The sequence below is a fragment of the Bos taurus genome, chromosome 24 (genome assembly GCF_002263795.3).
Source record: "Bos taurus isolate L1 Dominette 01449 registration number 42190680 breed Hereford chromosome 24, ARS-UCD2.0, whole genome shotgun sequence".
NCBI classification, from domain to species: domain Eukaryota; kingdom Metazoa; phylum Chordata; class Mammalia; order Artiodactyla; family Bovidae; genus Bos; species Bos taurus.
In genome coordinates this window covers 41,437,822-41,454,647 of record NC_037351.1, presented here as the reverse complement: position 1 = coordinate 41,454,647, position 16,826 = coordinate 41,437,822, and the positions used below count along the sequence as shown (strand labels likewise).

Below are 16,826 nucleotides of genomic sequence, written 5' to 3'. Positions count from 1 at the left end.
AAAAGAAGGGAGTGTCCCCAGTCTGCCTCACAGTCCAGAAATCCCCAGAGCATACACTTAATAATGTCTTCATCTACATCATGGAATGGTAATGCTCAAATAATAAGACTACGAGAAAATGTTATCTTCACATATACAGTCTTTGGTGCATATAAAATATTCAAATACTGCCCTCTAAATTTACCAGCAATTTTACATTCAAACTAAAGAAAGTAAAGATGGAACCATATGAATGGAATGGAAATTCCTAACTTTTTGCCTGATCCAGCTTCCACTGGGCTACAGCTATGCTGAAAGTAAAAATGCTTCCTCCAAAATTGTTTTGAGAAAAAAATGTAACTAGCAAAAGACGAAATCAACAGAATTCAAATGACCCTTAAGAGTAGGGACTATCCCTGTGGTCCAGTGGTTAACATTCCATGCTTCCACTGCAGGTGGCAGTGGTTCCGTCGCTGGCTGAGGAACTAAGATGCTGTGAGGCACTGCCAAAATAAAATGGTTACTTTAAAAAATAATAATAAATAAAAGTTATGGAGCTCATCCTTTAAAAGAGAGAGACAGAGTCATTCAGTTAGGAAAGTGACTATTATTTTCTCTGTGATTTGATCTGGGAGACTTTAGTCCAAGATTCTATTCTGAGATCTACCAGACTTTTTGGTTGACCTTCATTACTTCTCAGTACTTCTGTTTCTTCTTGAAAGTAAAGTTAGGCTAGATTACACTGAAGAACGCCTATTCTTCTAAAATCCTGATTCCAGAGGTTTAGAACAATTTCACTCCATTCTACGTTTCTATGAATACAAAAATGACAGTTTAAACTACTAAACAATTTTGACATCCTTATTGCTGTGCTCCCCCATGCAAAAGGGCTTCTCTGGTAGCTGAGTCAATAAAGAATCTGCCTGCAATACAGTAGACCATCTGCAGCACAGGAGACCTGGGTTCGATCCCTGGGCTAGAAGATCCCCTGGAAAAAAGAAATGGCAATCCATTCCAGTATTCCTGCCTGGAAAATCCCATGGACAGAAGAGCCTGGCAGGCTACAGTCCATGGGATCGCAAGGGTCGGACACGACTTAGTGACTAAACCACCATTACCCATGCAAAAAAAGTAAACCATCAGACATAAATATTAAACACTTCCTATTTGCACAAAGACCAAAAGCTTAACTCCCAAACTAACAGAAAATCTTGAAGATAAATCTTAAATATGGCTGTATTTCTGGAATAAGAACTGGACCTCTCTACCATCTCAACTACTTAAACAGTTAAGAGTTTAGTTTCTGAAATGGGTTCATGCCTGCTTTATCATACCTTCCCAAAGTAAGCTGTGGGTGATTTTCACCACAATGTTTCTGGCAGCTATTTCATAACATTTCCCCCACAAGAATATGATGGTTGTGTTTCAGACCAAGAAATTAGTATCATAAAAATCACAAATTTAACCAACAGCATGAAAAAGACGAAAACCACCACATCCTTTAAAATAAACTGTCTTCAGCACTGTCCTTAAGACTATATTTTCTACAGTTCTTAAGAGATGTCTATGGTCTATCTACATTAATTTTTATAATAAACAGGTATTACTTGCATAATATACAAATGAAAAAAATTTTAAATAAGTCAACTTCCACTTGGTTTGCTCTGGAGAACTACACAGTGTTCTGGTTAGAACCCAAGGGGAAAGACTGATGAGATGGCAGGTGAGAGAAGTACCTCAGACAGAGCTAGAGGAAGAAGTAAGAGGTACTTTCTGCATTTTATGTTTTCTAATCCAGCCATTAAAATATGAAAGCAAATAAAAGATTAGGGACAGAAGCTCAATCCAGTAAAATAGGGTGCACTTTGTGTTGGTGCTGCTGTACATTATCTCCTTCAAAAATCTAAAAGTGAAAGTGAAAGTTGCTCAGTCGTGTCCGACTCTTAGTGACTCCATGGACTGTGCATGGAATTCTCCAGGCCAGAATACTGGAGTGGGGAGCCTTTCCCTTCTCCAGGGGATATTCCCAATCCAGGGATTGAACCCAGGTCTCCTGAATTGCAGGTGGATTCTTTACAAGCTGAGCCACAAGGGAAGCCCAAGAACACTGGTATGGGTAGCCTGTCCCTTCTCCAGGGGATCTTCCCAACCCAGGGATCGAACCCAGGTCTCCTGCGTTGCAGGCAGAATCTTTACCAACTGAGCTATCAGGGAAGCCCTAAAGCACAGCATTAATTTAGAAGACTGTATCAAGTAAATGCGTTGTAAATAGTCAATTTAGTTTAGCTCTGTGTATTACCTTCAAAATTCCACAAAGGTAAACCAGAGGTATAAAAGAGAGCAGCACTTAGACAGGCAAATTGCTTGAAATATAAACAACCAAGCAAGGGTTCATGCTTGCTTTATCGTATCTTCCCAAAGTAAGCCATGGTTGATTTTTAGCACAATGTTTTCTGGCAGCTATTCCATAACATTTTCCCACAAGAAAATGATGATTGTATTCCAGACCAAGAAATTACACCCGCCCACAGAGAGCAGGCCACAGGGAAGGACAGCAAGAACTGAAGCACAGCAGGGGAGACAAAGAGGCTAAACAGAGGAGGAAGGGATCGACATGAAGCACCTCGTCACTGTGTCGTTTGATCTTTATGACGACAAAAGCCGACTTAAGGCTTTAAAAAAGTCAGTGACGCAATTTGAGTAGCGTGTTTAAAAGGGCCGTTGAGGGGAAAAAAGGGGCCACTGGTGAAACTCTGGAAGAAAGACTAAAGAGGAATAACAGGAAAGACATGGAGACCACTTCAAGTATGACAACCAGATTGTGAGATGGGAATAACAGTCCACAAGAGCAAGCAGGCTAGAATGACACCAGCAACAAGAAGCAGAAATGCTTTGAAAATACTTAAAAAAAAAACCAATTATCCATTGTATTTGTCTCCCAATAGAAATGACCGAACAATATCTCAATTGTTTTAAAACATAAAGTTCCCATTACTTCATTAGATAATATTTACAAAAGAGAATGTAAAAATATTTTTTGGCATTGTCAACAGTGGATCATAAAGGATCACATTCTAACAATACAGTTAGAATTTTTAAAGAAAAGTAATACAGGCAGTTGGATTTAGAATGATCTACTTGCCCTCAATATCTAAGCATATTTACATATAAATTTATTTCCAGAACTGTAAAGGTCAATATACAAAATACTCATCTGCAATGGAGAGTTGACATAAATGACTTCTAAGAGTCTAAAAGTGCGTTGCTGGGGTTACTGACCTCTTTCTGGCCCGACAGGGCTCTAAATGTGTGACTTCCATAGGCCAGCAGAGGGCTGCAACAGCCCAGAGAAAACGGTCAGGCAGCTTTGCTTGCATCTCTGGCACTGAGTGGTGGAAAATTTACAATACTGAAAGTAGAGATCTAATAACCATGACGTACTCATTCCACTATCAACAGACTCTAAAAGGGGGCAAAGACCAATCCCCCAGATCCTGAAAACTAGCAACACTCACCATTAAGCATTCTGCCACCAGCTCCTTTCACTTATTGCAAAATAGTAAAGTATTTGGAAGCAGAACAAAATCTCACTAATGTAGGGTAATTAGAAGGGAAAAAAGCCAATCAAAATGAGTTAGCAATTTACACCTCCTTCCAGACCACTGCTCCACACTACTGCTACACGACTAACCTTCCTAAAATGATTTCGTGAGATTACTCTCACATCTACTTTGCCAATCTTTTCTGCATATAGTACAATGTTGAAATCTTTACTCTGCCTACATTTAAAGGTAGATTTCTACCTCGTGTATATAGGTAATCATTTTCAGCTCCACTAGTCAGCCCACCCATACTGTTATATACAATACACAAAAGAGCTGAAATGGAAAATGTCACCGTGGTGAACCCTGGACAAAGAAAGAAATTTACACAGGTCTAGGGAAAGGGTCGGAGAAGGCAATGGCACCCCACTCCAGTACTCTTGCCTCGAAAATCCCATGGACGGAGGAGCCTGGTAGGCTGCAGTCCATGGGGTTGATAGGAGTCGCAGACGACTGAGTGACTTCACTTTCACTTTTCACTTTCATGCATTGGAGAAGGAAATGGCAACCCACTCCAGTGTTCTTGCCTGGAGAATCCCAGGGACGGGGGAGCCTGGTGGGCTGCCGTCTCTGGGGTCGCACAGAGTCGGACAGGACTGAAGTGACTTAGCAGTAGCAGCAGGGAAAGGGTAGAGCCACTGCTGGAAAAAGTTTGCACAAAGAGGGAGATAGGACTTCGCTGGGGGAAGAAAGGATATGGCTCAGGCAAAGATATACAGGGGCCTTCAACTAAACTTGTAAATGTTTAATTCCTAAGGCTGCAGACAGGTGCCATATGCACACTATGCTATTTTCTGTACCTTTTAAATTATCTGAAATATGTGAAAATAAAAAACATTTTTGGTATTTTAACTTCACCCCTCAAAAGACAAGTAACTCTTGATCTGCTCAAGAGATCAGGCCTCTGGTCCATTCTCAGTACTATTCACCCTTTAATTCTGAATACACTCTAACTCATTTTTACAGCTTTCTTTAAAAATGATAGGTACATATTTTAGCCTTAAATGAAAGGAAAGGACTTTTAACTGTTTAGATAATTGCATATAGTTTGAATAGTGGCACATAAAAAAATAAAGAGATTTGAAATAATAGGCATGGCATAAAAACCTAGAATAGTTTTTACGATAATCACAGCTTCTGCAATATAAGCCTGAAATCCTGAAAATCATCTTTATCTACACCCAAAATCTCTATGTGTTAGAGGTAGTTGAAGTCAGTACCCCTCTCAAGAGAGCAACACTTATGAAAGTATTATTTCTCATCTACATACCACACCATTCCCACCCTGACCCAACCAATAACGTGGGTGATTAACACTACTTCAATTATAGCCAAAGTTGTAGCTTCCACACAACTTCACACCAGGGCTGAATTGTCTGGGCCTTCTTTTAGTCCTGATCTACCACCTCTGTGTCCTGCACACTCTCCGACATAAATCCACTTAAAATACTACCCACAAGAATTCAGGACAACTGCCAACTTTAAAGGAAGTATAACCTATAAAAATACCAAATGGCTGTATTATACACCTGAAACTAACATGACTGATACTATATATCAACTAGACAGCAATAAAACAACAATTCAGGGTAACTGCATATGAGTCATTTAAAAGGTGCTCTAAGTTGACTTAGGATAATAGTATGCATGATTGGTAGTTCTTTTTTGTCAGGTCATTTTAGGACATACACTGCTTTCCTGTCCAAGGATGCTGAGGAAGAGTAACGAGGAATGTGGTACAGAGGGAACAAAGCACAGTGAATTCCCTGCAGTCTAACAGCATTAAGTATGTGACATGAAAAGGGTGGTATGGTGGGAACTCCAACCCCAATGGCAAAGAGTATATGTCTATTTGGTTTCATTTTTAAAATAAAGCATTTCCTGAAATATAACAATGTAAATATTATGAACTGGGGGTAAAAAAGCAAATCTCACTGATGATGCCCATATTAAATAGCTTTATCTATAAGAAGAAATATCCTTTAAGTCTAAAAACATAAATTTAGGACTATTTAAGAATGTAACAGTTCTACATCAAAAACTGAACTTAAATTTCCAACTCAGTGATTCTTCATCTTTTTTGGACAGACCCATCTCAAAGCCTGAAAGCCATAGGACCTTCCACTAAAAAATCTGCAATGTAACTTCCAGATGTTTACAGAGCCTCTCTGTAATTATGGATCCTTGTTTTAAGTAATTATCTCTTCCAGCTAGATTTTAAGCTCCATACAAGCATAAACTGTCTTCTTCAGATATATGCTTAGCAATGGTACCTAAAACCTTAATATCTAAGCACTTTTTCAATGATCTTCTTATCTGCTATATGAATTCTATACAACCTCTTGAATTATTTTCCAAGAAAACCTGTGTTATATTATTCCCCATATTGGAAATTTGTTTTTATCAAGCCCCTCTTCCTCGCAATCACAACCTTTTTCATCTGCTACCCATTTTCTTTCCTTTAGTCCCAATTCATCCTCTTACACCAGTCAGGCCATTCACCTGACATTAGCACTGGGGTGATCCCTTAGAATGTGATGGAATCTGGGGTACAACAGTGAACAAGACAGACACAATCCATGTCCTTGAGGGCTCACTGTGTTCCATTCTACACCAACTAGAAAGCATTTGCATGATTAAAGAACACTGTCCCCTATTTCACATATTCAGTGTAAATTCTAAAAAAAACAAAACACTACAGCAAAGATCATATTAAAATATTCAGCGTAAATTCTTAAAAAAAAAAAAACACTACAGAAAAATATCAGTGAAGATCATATTAAATTCCTGCCTCAACAACGCTAAACGCAATACTGTTCATAAAAACATTTATTTAAAATTTGTTGGGTCTTCCTTGGTGGTCCAGTGCTTAAGAATCTGCCTTCCAATGCAGGGGATACAGGTTCCATCCCTGGTTGGGGAACTAAGATCCCACACGAGGCAGGGCAACTAAGCCCATGTGCCACAACTAAGACCCGACACAGCCAAAACAAACAAATATAAAAAAATAAAAGGTGTTAATTAAGCATGCACTGTTTAAAACCTTGATTATATCCATAATACTTGCTCACTGTGGCAAAGCTTGAAAATACAGAAAAATAAATTCATATTCAATATCCAGAGATAGTCTGTCACATTGTCAAACTGAATCATTCAAGAACTTTCCTTGTAAAAATTCATAATACAAAATAATTATTTTCCCCACAAAGGCTCAAATGTTATATATCATTTCATCTTTTTTTTCTCTTAATAATATCAACTTCTTTGAAGGTATAATTTTTTAAAGGAGCAAGACAATCACTGATTTAAACTCATCTGTACAATGAAAACAAACTTCAAAAGGGCATGTGAACAGAAGGGAAAAAAGTAGAAGCAATAACAGATATTATTTTCTTGGGCTCCAAAATCACTGCAGACAGTGAGTGCAGCCATGAAATTAAAAGACGCTTCCTCTTTGGAAGGAGCAAGACAGTGTATTAAGAAGTAAATACATCACTTTGCCAACAAAGGTCTAGACTCAAAGCTATGTTTTTTCCAGTAGTCACGAATGGATGTGACAGTCGGACCATAAAGAGGGCTGAGCACCGAAGAATTGATGCTTTTGAATTGTGGTGCTGGAGAAGACTCTTGAGAGTTCCTTGGACTCCAAGATCAAACCAGTCAATCCTAAAGGAAATCAACACTAAATATCCATTGGAAGGACTGATGCTGAAGCATCTTTGGCCACCTGATGCAAAAAACTGATGCATAGGGAAAGACCCTGATGCTGGGAAAGATTGAGGGCAGAAGGAGAAGGCAGAGACAGAGAATGAGATGGTCAGATGGTTAGACAGACTCAGTGGACATGACTCACCAAATTCTAGTCAACAGTGAAGGACAGAGGAACCTAGAGTGCAGCAGTCCATGGGGTCACAAAGAGCTGGACATGACCTACCAACTTTCAATAACAACAGAGTGATTGAGAATTTATGAGGACAGCCCATTATCAGTCACAGGATGTTTGTAACTATACCTCTGACCAAGGGATATGAAGTATCAATTCACAGAAGAGAAAGGGCAAATGATTATTTCTCCATGTTATTAGCTAATGATCAAATTCCTGTAGCTAAAACCAAATCCATTCACACCACATTTAAAGATGAAAGTCTTGGATAACAAGAAAGCGGTTAGATAATTTAAATGGAAGGACACAAATATTAATGTTAACCAACAACAGATAGGGACAGATTTATTTTCACTGGATATTGCAAAGCTGCTGAACAATAGCACCTGAAGGGGGAGGAGGAGCTAAGGAGGGGGAAAGTGTACTGGAAAGGAACAGTGAGTGAGCCCCTTTGCTGTTACACATTCCTGTTTACTTTCAATAGTGTGAGGACTAATAGAAGGTAAAGAAGTATTTTTTGGTCCTGTTTGACTGCAGCCTAAAGAGAACACTCATCTTCATTCTTGAGATGTTTTTATGAACCCTGTAAGACAGGGATAATTTCTGAAGGGTGAATAACCACTGCTGGGTGATCACCTCAACTAAAAATCTGCAAACAGATGACGTGATCCTCTACATAGAAAACCCTAAAGACTCCACCAGAAAATTAGTAGAGCTAATCAATGAATATAGTAAAGTTGCAGGATATAAAATCAACACACAGAAATCCCTTGCATTCCTATACACTAATAATGAGAAAAGAGAAAAATTAAGGAAACAATTCCATTCACCATTGCAACGAAAAGAATAAAATACTTAGGACTATACCTACCTAAAGAAACTAAAGACCAATATATAGAAAACTATAATACATTGGTGAAAGAAATCAAAGAGGACACTAATAGATGGAGAAATATACCGTGTTATGGATTGGAAGAATCAATATAGTGAAAATGAGTATACTACCCAAAGCAATCTATAGATTCTATGCAATCCCTATCAAGCTACCAACAGTATTTTTCACAGAGCTAGAACAAATAATTTCACAATTTGTATGGAAATACAAAAACCTCGAATAGCCAAAACAATCTTGAGAAAGAAGAATGGAACTGGAGGAATCAACCTGCCTGACTTCAGGCTCTACTACAAAGCCACAGTCATCAAGACCGTATGGTACTGGCACAAGGACAGAAATATAGATCAATGGAACAAAACAGAAAGCCCAGAGATAAATCCACGCACCTATGGACACCTTATCTTTGACAAAGGAGGCAAGAATATACAATGGAGAAAAGACAATCTCTTTAACAAGTGGTGCTGGGAAAACTGGTCAACCACTTGTAAAAAGAATGAAACTAGAACACTTTCTAACACCATACACAAAAGTAAACTCAAAATGGATTAAAGATCTAAATGTAAGACCATAAACTATAAAACTCCTAGAGGAGAATGTAGGCAAAACACTCTCCGACATAAATCACACCAGGATCTTCTATGACCCACCTCCCAGAATATTGGAAATAAAAGCAAAAATAAACGGGACCCAATCAAAATTAAAAGCTTCTGCACAACAAAGGAAACTATAAGCAAGATGAAAAGACAGCCTTCAGAATGGGAGAAAATAATAGCAAATGAAGCAACTGATGAACAACTAATCTCAAAAATATACAAGCAACTCCTGCAGCTCAATTCCAGAAAAATAAACGACCCAATCAAAAACTGGGCCAAAGAACTAAACAGACATTTCTTCAAAGAAGATATACAGATGGCTAACAAACACATGAAAAGATGCTCAACATCACTCATTATCAGAGAAATGCAAATCAAAACCACAATGAGGTACCATTTCACGCCAGTCAGAATGGCTGCGATCCAAAAGTCTACAAGCAATAAATGCTGGAGAGGGGGTGGAGAAAAGAGAACCCTATTACACTGTTGGTGGGAATGCAAACTAGTATAGCCACTATGGAGAAGTGTGTGGAGATTCCTTAAAAAAAAAACTGGAAATAGAACTGCCATATGACCCAGCAATCCCACTGCTGGGCATACACACTGAGGAAACCAGAATTGAAAGAGACACGTGTACCCCAAAGTTATCGCAGCACTGTTTATAATAGCCAGGACATGGAAGCAACCTAGATGTCCATCAGCAGATGAATGGATAAGAAAGCTGTGGTAAATATACACAATGGAGTATTACTCAGTCATTAAAAAGAATACATTTGAATCAGTTCTAACAAGGTGGATGAAACTGGAGCCTATTATACAGAGTGAAGTAAGCCAGAAAGAAAAACACCAATACAGTATACTAACGCATATATATGGAATTTAGAAAGATGGTAACGATAACCCTGTATGCAAGACAGCAAAAGAGACACAGATGTATAGAACAGTCTTTCGGACTCTGTGGGAGAGGGCGAGGGTGGGATGATTTGGGAGAATGGCGTTGAAACATGTATAATATCATATGTGAAACAAATCACCAGTTCAGGTTCGATGCATAATACAGGATGCTTGGGGCTGGTGCACTAGGATGACCCAGATGGATGGTATGGGGAGGGAGGTGGAAGGGGGGTTCAGGATGGGGAACACGTGTACACCCATGGCGGATTCATGTTGATGTATGGCAAAACCTATACAATATTGTAAAGTAATTAGCCTCCAATTAAAATAAATAAATTTATATTTTAAAAATAAAAATTAAAAAATAAATAAAAATCTTCAAACAAATTGGACTGATCTTAAAAAAAAAATTAGGCTTCCCTAGTGGCTCAGACAGTAAAGAATCTGCCTGCAATGTGGGAGACCCAGGTTCGATCCCTGGGTCGAAAAGATCCCCTGGAGAAGGAAATGGTGACTCACTGCAGTATTCTTGCTGGAGAATCCCAAGGACAGGGGAGCCTGGCAGGCTACAGTCCACGGGATTGCAGAGTCGGACACGACTGAGCAACTAACACTTTCACAAACTTTAAGAAAAAATAATTCTCAAAATAATACATGAACATTTATATAACATAAATTTCAAGTTAGTTCTTGAGTAATAGTGTCTGGAGTTGGAGATATTCCAGTGACAACTTTCTGAAGTCTTTTTCGTAACTGCTGCTGCTAAGTCGCTTCAGTCGTGTCCAACTCTGTGCGACCCCAGAGACAGCAGCCCACTAGGCTCCCCCGTCCCTGGGATTCTCCAGGCAAGAACACTGGAGTGGGTTGCCATTTCCTTCTCCAAAGCATGAAAGTGAAAAGTAAAAGTGAAGTCAAGACTCTTAGCGACCCCATGGACTGCAGCCTACCAGGCTCCTCCGTCCATGGGATTTTCCAGGCAAGAGTACTGGAGTGGGTTGCCATTGCCTTCTCCATTTTCATAACTAGATATATAAAATTACTCTCATCATATATTAAAATAACACATGTGAAAGTAACAGTACAAAAGCGCAATAAAAGTTCTTTTCTTTGATCAACAAGTAACTTCCAAATAGTCAAAATTAAACTCTGGTAAAAAGGACTTATTTTAACTTAGAGGTTGCAAGAGTTTAGTACACAATATGAGAATATAAACCAAAGCTTTATTCCTCGTTACAATATTTTTGGGCAAATTATGGTAGGAAATATTTTATAAATTAAAAATATTCTCAACTACCTGGCATCATTAACCACCATCACTGATTAGTAAATTGCTATAAAGAATGTTTTTAGTATTTACTTCTACCCTGTTCGTTAAAGCTTCAGAAGTGGTAGAACAGAAAGGAAAGAAAGCTGTGTACAATGTGGCTTTGGTAGAAGAGAAAATAAAAGTAGGTGCCTCTTTCCTCTTCCTTTAGATTTGCTAATACTTCTCTTTCATAAAGCAGTCTAGCATTACTCCAGAAAATTTTAACCTGGATCCTATCCATGGTTCAATATCATCAGATTAGCAGACATTTTGATGATCTCAAGAATAGTGAAATTCAAGAGATCTGACGTAAAAATACTTCATAAACTACTGAGGATATAATTTTTTACATACTATTATCTTTTACCGTGAATTTATATATCTATTTCTAGGAAGAAAGACCCACGTACGCATGGTTTTAGTTTTCTAAGTCAGAATGCCAACAAAACTCCTATTTAGGAAGAACAACAGTCTGAAATGTAAGAAGCTACAGGACTCTCACAACACTTTTAAGCAATAAGGGAGTTTAAGAATATGGTATTTAATCACTAATATTTGTGGTATTTTCCCCAATTGTGGCCCAAATGCAAACTGATACGCAGAAGTGTAAGCAACTACATATTTCGAAACAATTTTAGTGCAATAAACAAATATTAAGCGATCAGCCAAAGAGACACAATTTTTAAATGCCAAAGAAATGATTGTGTAACTTAGCTTCATAATTTATCTTTTTTTTTAACCTCAACTTGGAAGTATTTCTGTGGAGGGTTCCACTTCTAACCTAGACAACTCCTATTTACCCTTTCTGACTCTATTCCTTTATAAAAGTCCTAAATGAGTCTGGTTAGTTATCTTTCTCCTTCACTCTTTTGTTTTAAGTATGTTTCTTTATGATCTGAAAGGATACATGCACCTCAATATTCATTTGCAACACTGTTTACAAAGTCAAGACATGGAAGCAACCTAAATGCCCACTGACAGAGGAATGGATGAAGAAGCCATGATACAGATACTTAATGAAATATTACTCATTAATAATAAGTAAAGAGAGTAAAATAATGCCATTTACAGGAACATGGATGGACCTAGAGAGTGTCATATTGAAGCAAGTCAAAGGAGGAGGAGTACCATATGACAGCCCTTACACGTGGAATCTAAAAAGAAATGATGCAAACGAACTTACGAAACAGAGACAGAGCATGAACTTATGGCTGCTGGGCTGAAGGGACAGTTAGGGAGTTTGGGATGGACATGTATATACTGCTATATTTAAAATGGATAACCAACAAGAACCTACTGCTGCTCAATGCTATGCGACAGCCTGGATGGGAGGGGAGTTTGAGGCAGAATGGGTACATGTATATGAATGGCTGAGTCCCAGTTCACCTGAAACCATCACAACATTGTTAATCAGCTATACCCCCAGTACAAAATAAAGAGCTTAAAAAAAATAAAGTATATTCCCTTTTAACAATGAACATTAATATCAAGGTGGAGTCTGTTAGAACAGTTCTTAAAAAGCTGTTAACAACTGTAGTCCTTCGGTAGCTGGTGAGACTAATTTGCTTCTGACAACTAATGTAAAAAAAAAAAAAAAAGACAACTATATCAACATCTCATGAAAAGGCTTGCTGGCCTACCTTCCACAATTCTTTGTGAAGGTAGAATGCTGGCTCCACAAATTTTTCACAAAGTCAGAAACTTAAGAAACACTGCCTTAAAACTTCTCAAAATCAGCTAAGCACTCTTAATTAGAGGTAGAAAAGAGAAATGGTTAAGAATGAGGACAGCACAGTCTGTCACTTTTTTGGGTCTGTGAATATCTGCACACCACATAACAGTTCAAAGCCTCATTTTTCTCAGCCGTAGTATCTGTTTTACGGGTTTGTTATGAAAATTATCTGAAATAGTTCACTTAAAAACTGAAGATTCTAAATGCTCAACAATGTTTATCATAACCTTTAGATTCAAAGTTACAAATAATCCATGTAACGCCATTACACTACAGTACTGATGTTCTGACTCTCAGTATTATCAATGTAAAGCACTAAAAGGAAAGGTCTCTAAACCTAACAGCAAAAGTCAACACTTAGTCCTAACATTCCTACAGGGTATATTTTATTTTAGATCTACAAGATAACCTTAACATGAACTACTCAAAAGCTGAGTTTACAAAGGAAATTACATCTCCTGTTGTTATATATCTCGAAACTAGCAAAAAATTAACATTGTTACTAAGATACTTTAACTGTTACTTTTTAAAAGTCACTGTCTGTTAAAGAAACAGACTGTGCATGCATGAGTGTATATGAGAATGTTTTCAAATGCTATATGAAGAAACTTCATATTCTCCAGAGGAAGTCAGACTCTAACAACCACAATATTTAAAATGTTCATAAGAGGCTTTACTAAGATTAGAACTAAGCAGGGATCAGAAAATGTATCTACAGGGAGTTATAATCTGTAAAACAGCAGGTGCTCAAAACACGGAAGGTAAGACTAAGCAAAAACCTAGGGATCTAGACACCTCAGATAATACAGTAGAGAACTGTTATTCTAAAAATATCACCACTTTTTATATGCATAAAAGCTTATACAATATAATGTGCTTTCCATATATAATCATATTGGGCCATCAAAAATGCTGTAAATTATGTAACAAAAGGTTTTGTTTTGTTGCAAATTACAAATGCAAGGCTCTGAAAATTAATATGATTTGTCAAAAACCAGTTAGGAAGTGACAAATCAAGAATTTAAACCCCAGTCCTCTCACTTATATTTCCCCTGTTCTTTCCACTATTCCATAAAGCTACTTCTTAAAAGAAAGCAGCAAATTAGCACCTTCACAAAAAGAAATCTCTAGGCCAAACCACAGACATTTAATTATTAGCTGTGCTGAGTTGGGGAAGTCATTTCCCCTTATCAGGCCTTTATTTTTTCATCTGTAAAGTGAGGTAAACGGATTAGAAAATTTGAAGTCCCTTCCAGTTCTAAGGATAAATCTCTAGACTGTACCCTTTAAGAGTACCAGCATTTTACAAATACATGTTGATGTCAGCTTTAGCAATGAGTTCCAAGTCAGAAAGTGGTGTCATTAGCTATTAAGCAACGTATGGCAATTACTGGATAAATTCTTCACACCCATCTGATAGATGCTGCTTCAGTAGCATCAAGTTTATATACAGAAAGCTGTCTAAATCTTTTCTAGACTACAATGGAAATTAAATATCACTAATCATTCTCTCTTTAGACTGAAACCATGCTCGTGCTGCGATTCATGGGGTCGCAGAGTCGGACACGACTGAGCGACTGATCTGATCTGATCTGATGCTCTTAAAATATAAGAATGGTTTAAAGAAAATTTAACCACTAGTCAACTAGTACCAAAAAACTGAAAATTTTTTAAATTATTTTTATTCCCTAGAATAAAAACCTCTTTTCCAATGAAGAGTTTTCCAAATATCCCTCAAAGAGTATCAGGTACATGTTTCAGCAACTTCTATACCGAAAAAAAAAAAGTAATATACAAGCATTTTGATAAAAACATCTTCCATTTAAATTCATTCCACCAGTTAGGTACTTATCGCCAAACAAAATTCAAGCTTTTCTCCCCTTCACATTATCAGGGAACTAAAGTCAAAGACTGCACAACATACTTCCACCTATTAAGTTCTTTCCTCATCTAAGTATTTTTTTCTTACTCTTCCTCAGTCTTCATGGAATACACACCCATGGGATTTCCACTTTCCCAGCTTTGCCTGTTCATAAAACCATCTTAACAACAACTATGGAAACCAGAGCGCTTATGACCATTATAGGCCTCTTTCTCTTTTCCTTTCATGACTACTAATTAGGTTTTACTTCATTTTAACACCTTGTCTGTCCTTAAAATAGAATACATATCTTGAATAGTTAATCTTGACCCTACTTACTCAACCGTTCGCAGACCTTTAGAAATTGTTAGAGCTTGTGTTAACTATAAAAAATTTTTTAGTAAACCTTCCCCCTCTTGCCTAGGAAACATTTCAAATGTTTACAGGTTTTTGCGTTTAGCCCAAATTAAAGACTTTCCCCAACAAGCTTAGTTAATATAACGACTTGATCTTACACAGTCGGCACTATCTCATTTTGTTTTTTAAGCCTCTTGGCACCAATATAGCGTATGTTCTGCCAGTTCTGAGCTAATCTCCAGGAAAGCCTTTGTATAACGATTGAAGAAACTGAAACAGATCAGTGCCCAAGATTTTTAAGAGCCTACACGAGCATATGTTTTTAATCAGCAGTCAATTTATTTTAAAATAGCTATTTCACCAGTTTGCCTTCTTCCATAATTCACATAAACCGTTTTAAAATAAAAAAGGACACACGACTGAGAACACAGGTTCAGGTCAACTTCAGGATCAGAGGATTTTCCGAAGCGTTGCGGATGCCGGGGTCTGAATCCCCGGCATCGGGTTGGCCGCGGGCGTCCGGTGGACACCACACTCTCGACCACTACGTCGCTTGAAGCGTTCCCCACGGCTTCAACGGGTTTAAAAGTGTCAACTTCCCGTCCCAAACTGTTTCTTACTGTTATTATTAAAACAGCTGTCAGCTGGGCTCCGGTGACCTCTTTGTACAACCGTTTATTCAACGCTTTGGGATCCTCGAGGATGCGTCACGGCGGGTTACCCTCGAACGAGCTCCGAGAGCCCGGCGGCCCGCGGGTCCGCGAGCGCCGGCCCCGCTCACCCGCGCCGCCCTCCCGGCCTCATTCGGTCCCCGCGGCTCAGACTAGGCGCGCCCCCGCTCCGCCCCGCCCCGCTCCGCTCCGCTCCGGCGGCGCCCCCGGCCGCGCACACCCGCTCCCCGCCCGCCCGCTCGCACACGCGCCGCGGCCCCGCCATGTTCCGGGAGCGGCGCGGCCGCCCGCCCGGCCCCCGCCCCCCCCGGTCCCCGCCCGGCGGCTCCCGCCGCGCCCCGGCCCCGGCGCTCCCGGCGGGCGGCCCGTCCTGTCAGCGCGGCGGGGCGGGGCGCGTCCTTACCTCGTTCTGGGGAGGGGACGGGAGCGGGCGCGACTGAGGGGCTCCTCCCGGGCGCCGGGGCCGGGGCTCGAAACCGCGCCCCTCCTTCCTCCTCGCCTGTCGCCACGCCCCCCTCGCCCGCACGGACCCCAGGCACGGCCGGCGCGGGAGGGTCTACCCCCGGGACGAAGGCCTCGGCGCCGCCGTCGCTGTCGTGCTCTCCGCCACCGCCGCCGCAACCGCCGCGAACGCCGCCGAGGCCGGGCTCGAAAACATCTCCGGTCTCCGCCGTCCCTCACCACAGCCTGCTCGCTCCCAGGACGGCGCCGCCCGGCGATTGGCCGCGGCGCGGGCACGTGACGCGCGGGCACGGGACGGGCAGGGCAGCGTGAGCGCCCCGCCCCCGGCCCGCCGCCCCTTCCGTCCGCCCGCCCCGCCCGCGGCCCGCCGCTCTAGAGGCGCCGGGAGAAGCTTCCCGAGCCGGGGGCGGGGGCCGGGGCGTACCAAGTGGACGCAGGGCAGTGGGGTCGGCGGGAGCCCCACGTCGCCGTCTCCCCTCCGCCGGCTCCGACCCCAGAAGGCAGGGGCTGAGAGAGCGAGGGAGTAGCGCAGGCGCCGCCTCGCCTTGTGCAGTGGCCACCACCGTGGCTTGACTGGAAACTTCTGGAAAT

At 40.4% G+C, this 16,826-nt stretch overlaps 1 protein-coding gene across 6 annotated transcripts in view; it reads right to left on the bottom strand.

The window, feature by feature from the left end:
- Positions 1–16,490, bottom strand: part of ANKRD12 (ankyrin repeat domain 12) — a 98,389-nt gene extending 81,899 nt beyond the window's left edge. For 4 of the 6 annotated variants that reach the window (XM_024984609.2, XM_024984610.2, XM_059881045.1 and 1 more), the window contains exon 1: positions 16,177–16,490. The gene's annotated coding sequence lies outside the window, so the exon portion shown is untranslated. Of the gene's footprint in view, positions 1–15,722; positions 15,923–16,176 lie in introns of those variants that run through there. The other 2 variants (XM_002697744.7, XM_002697743.6) reach the window with 1 other exon arrangement.
- Between the last annotated feature and the right edge of the window lie 336 nt (positions 16,491–16,826).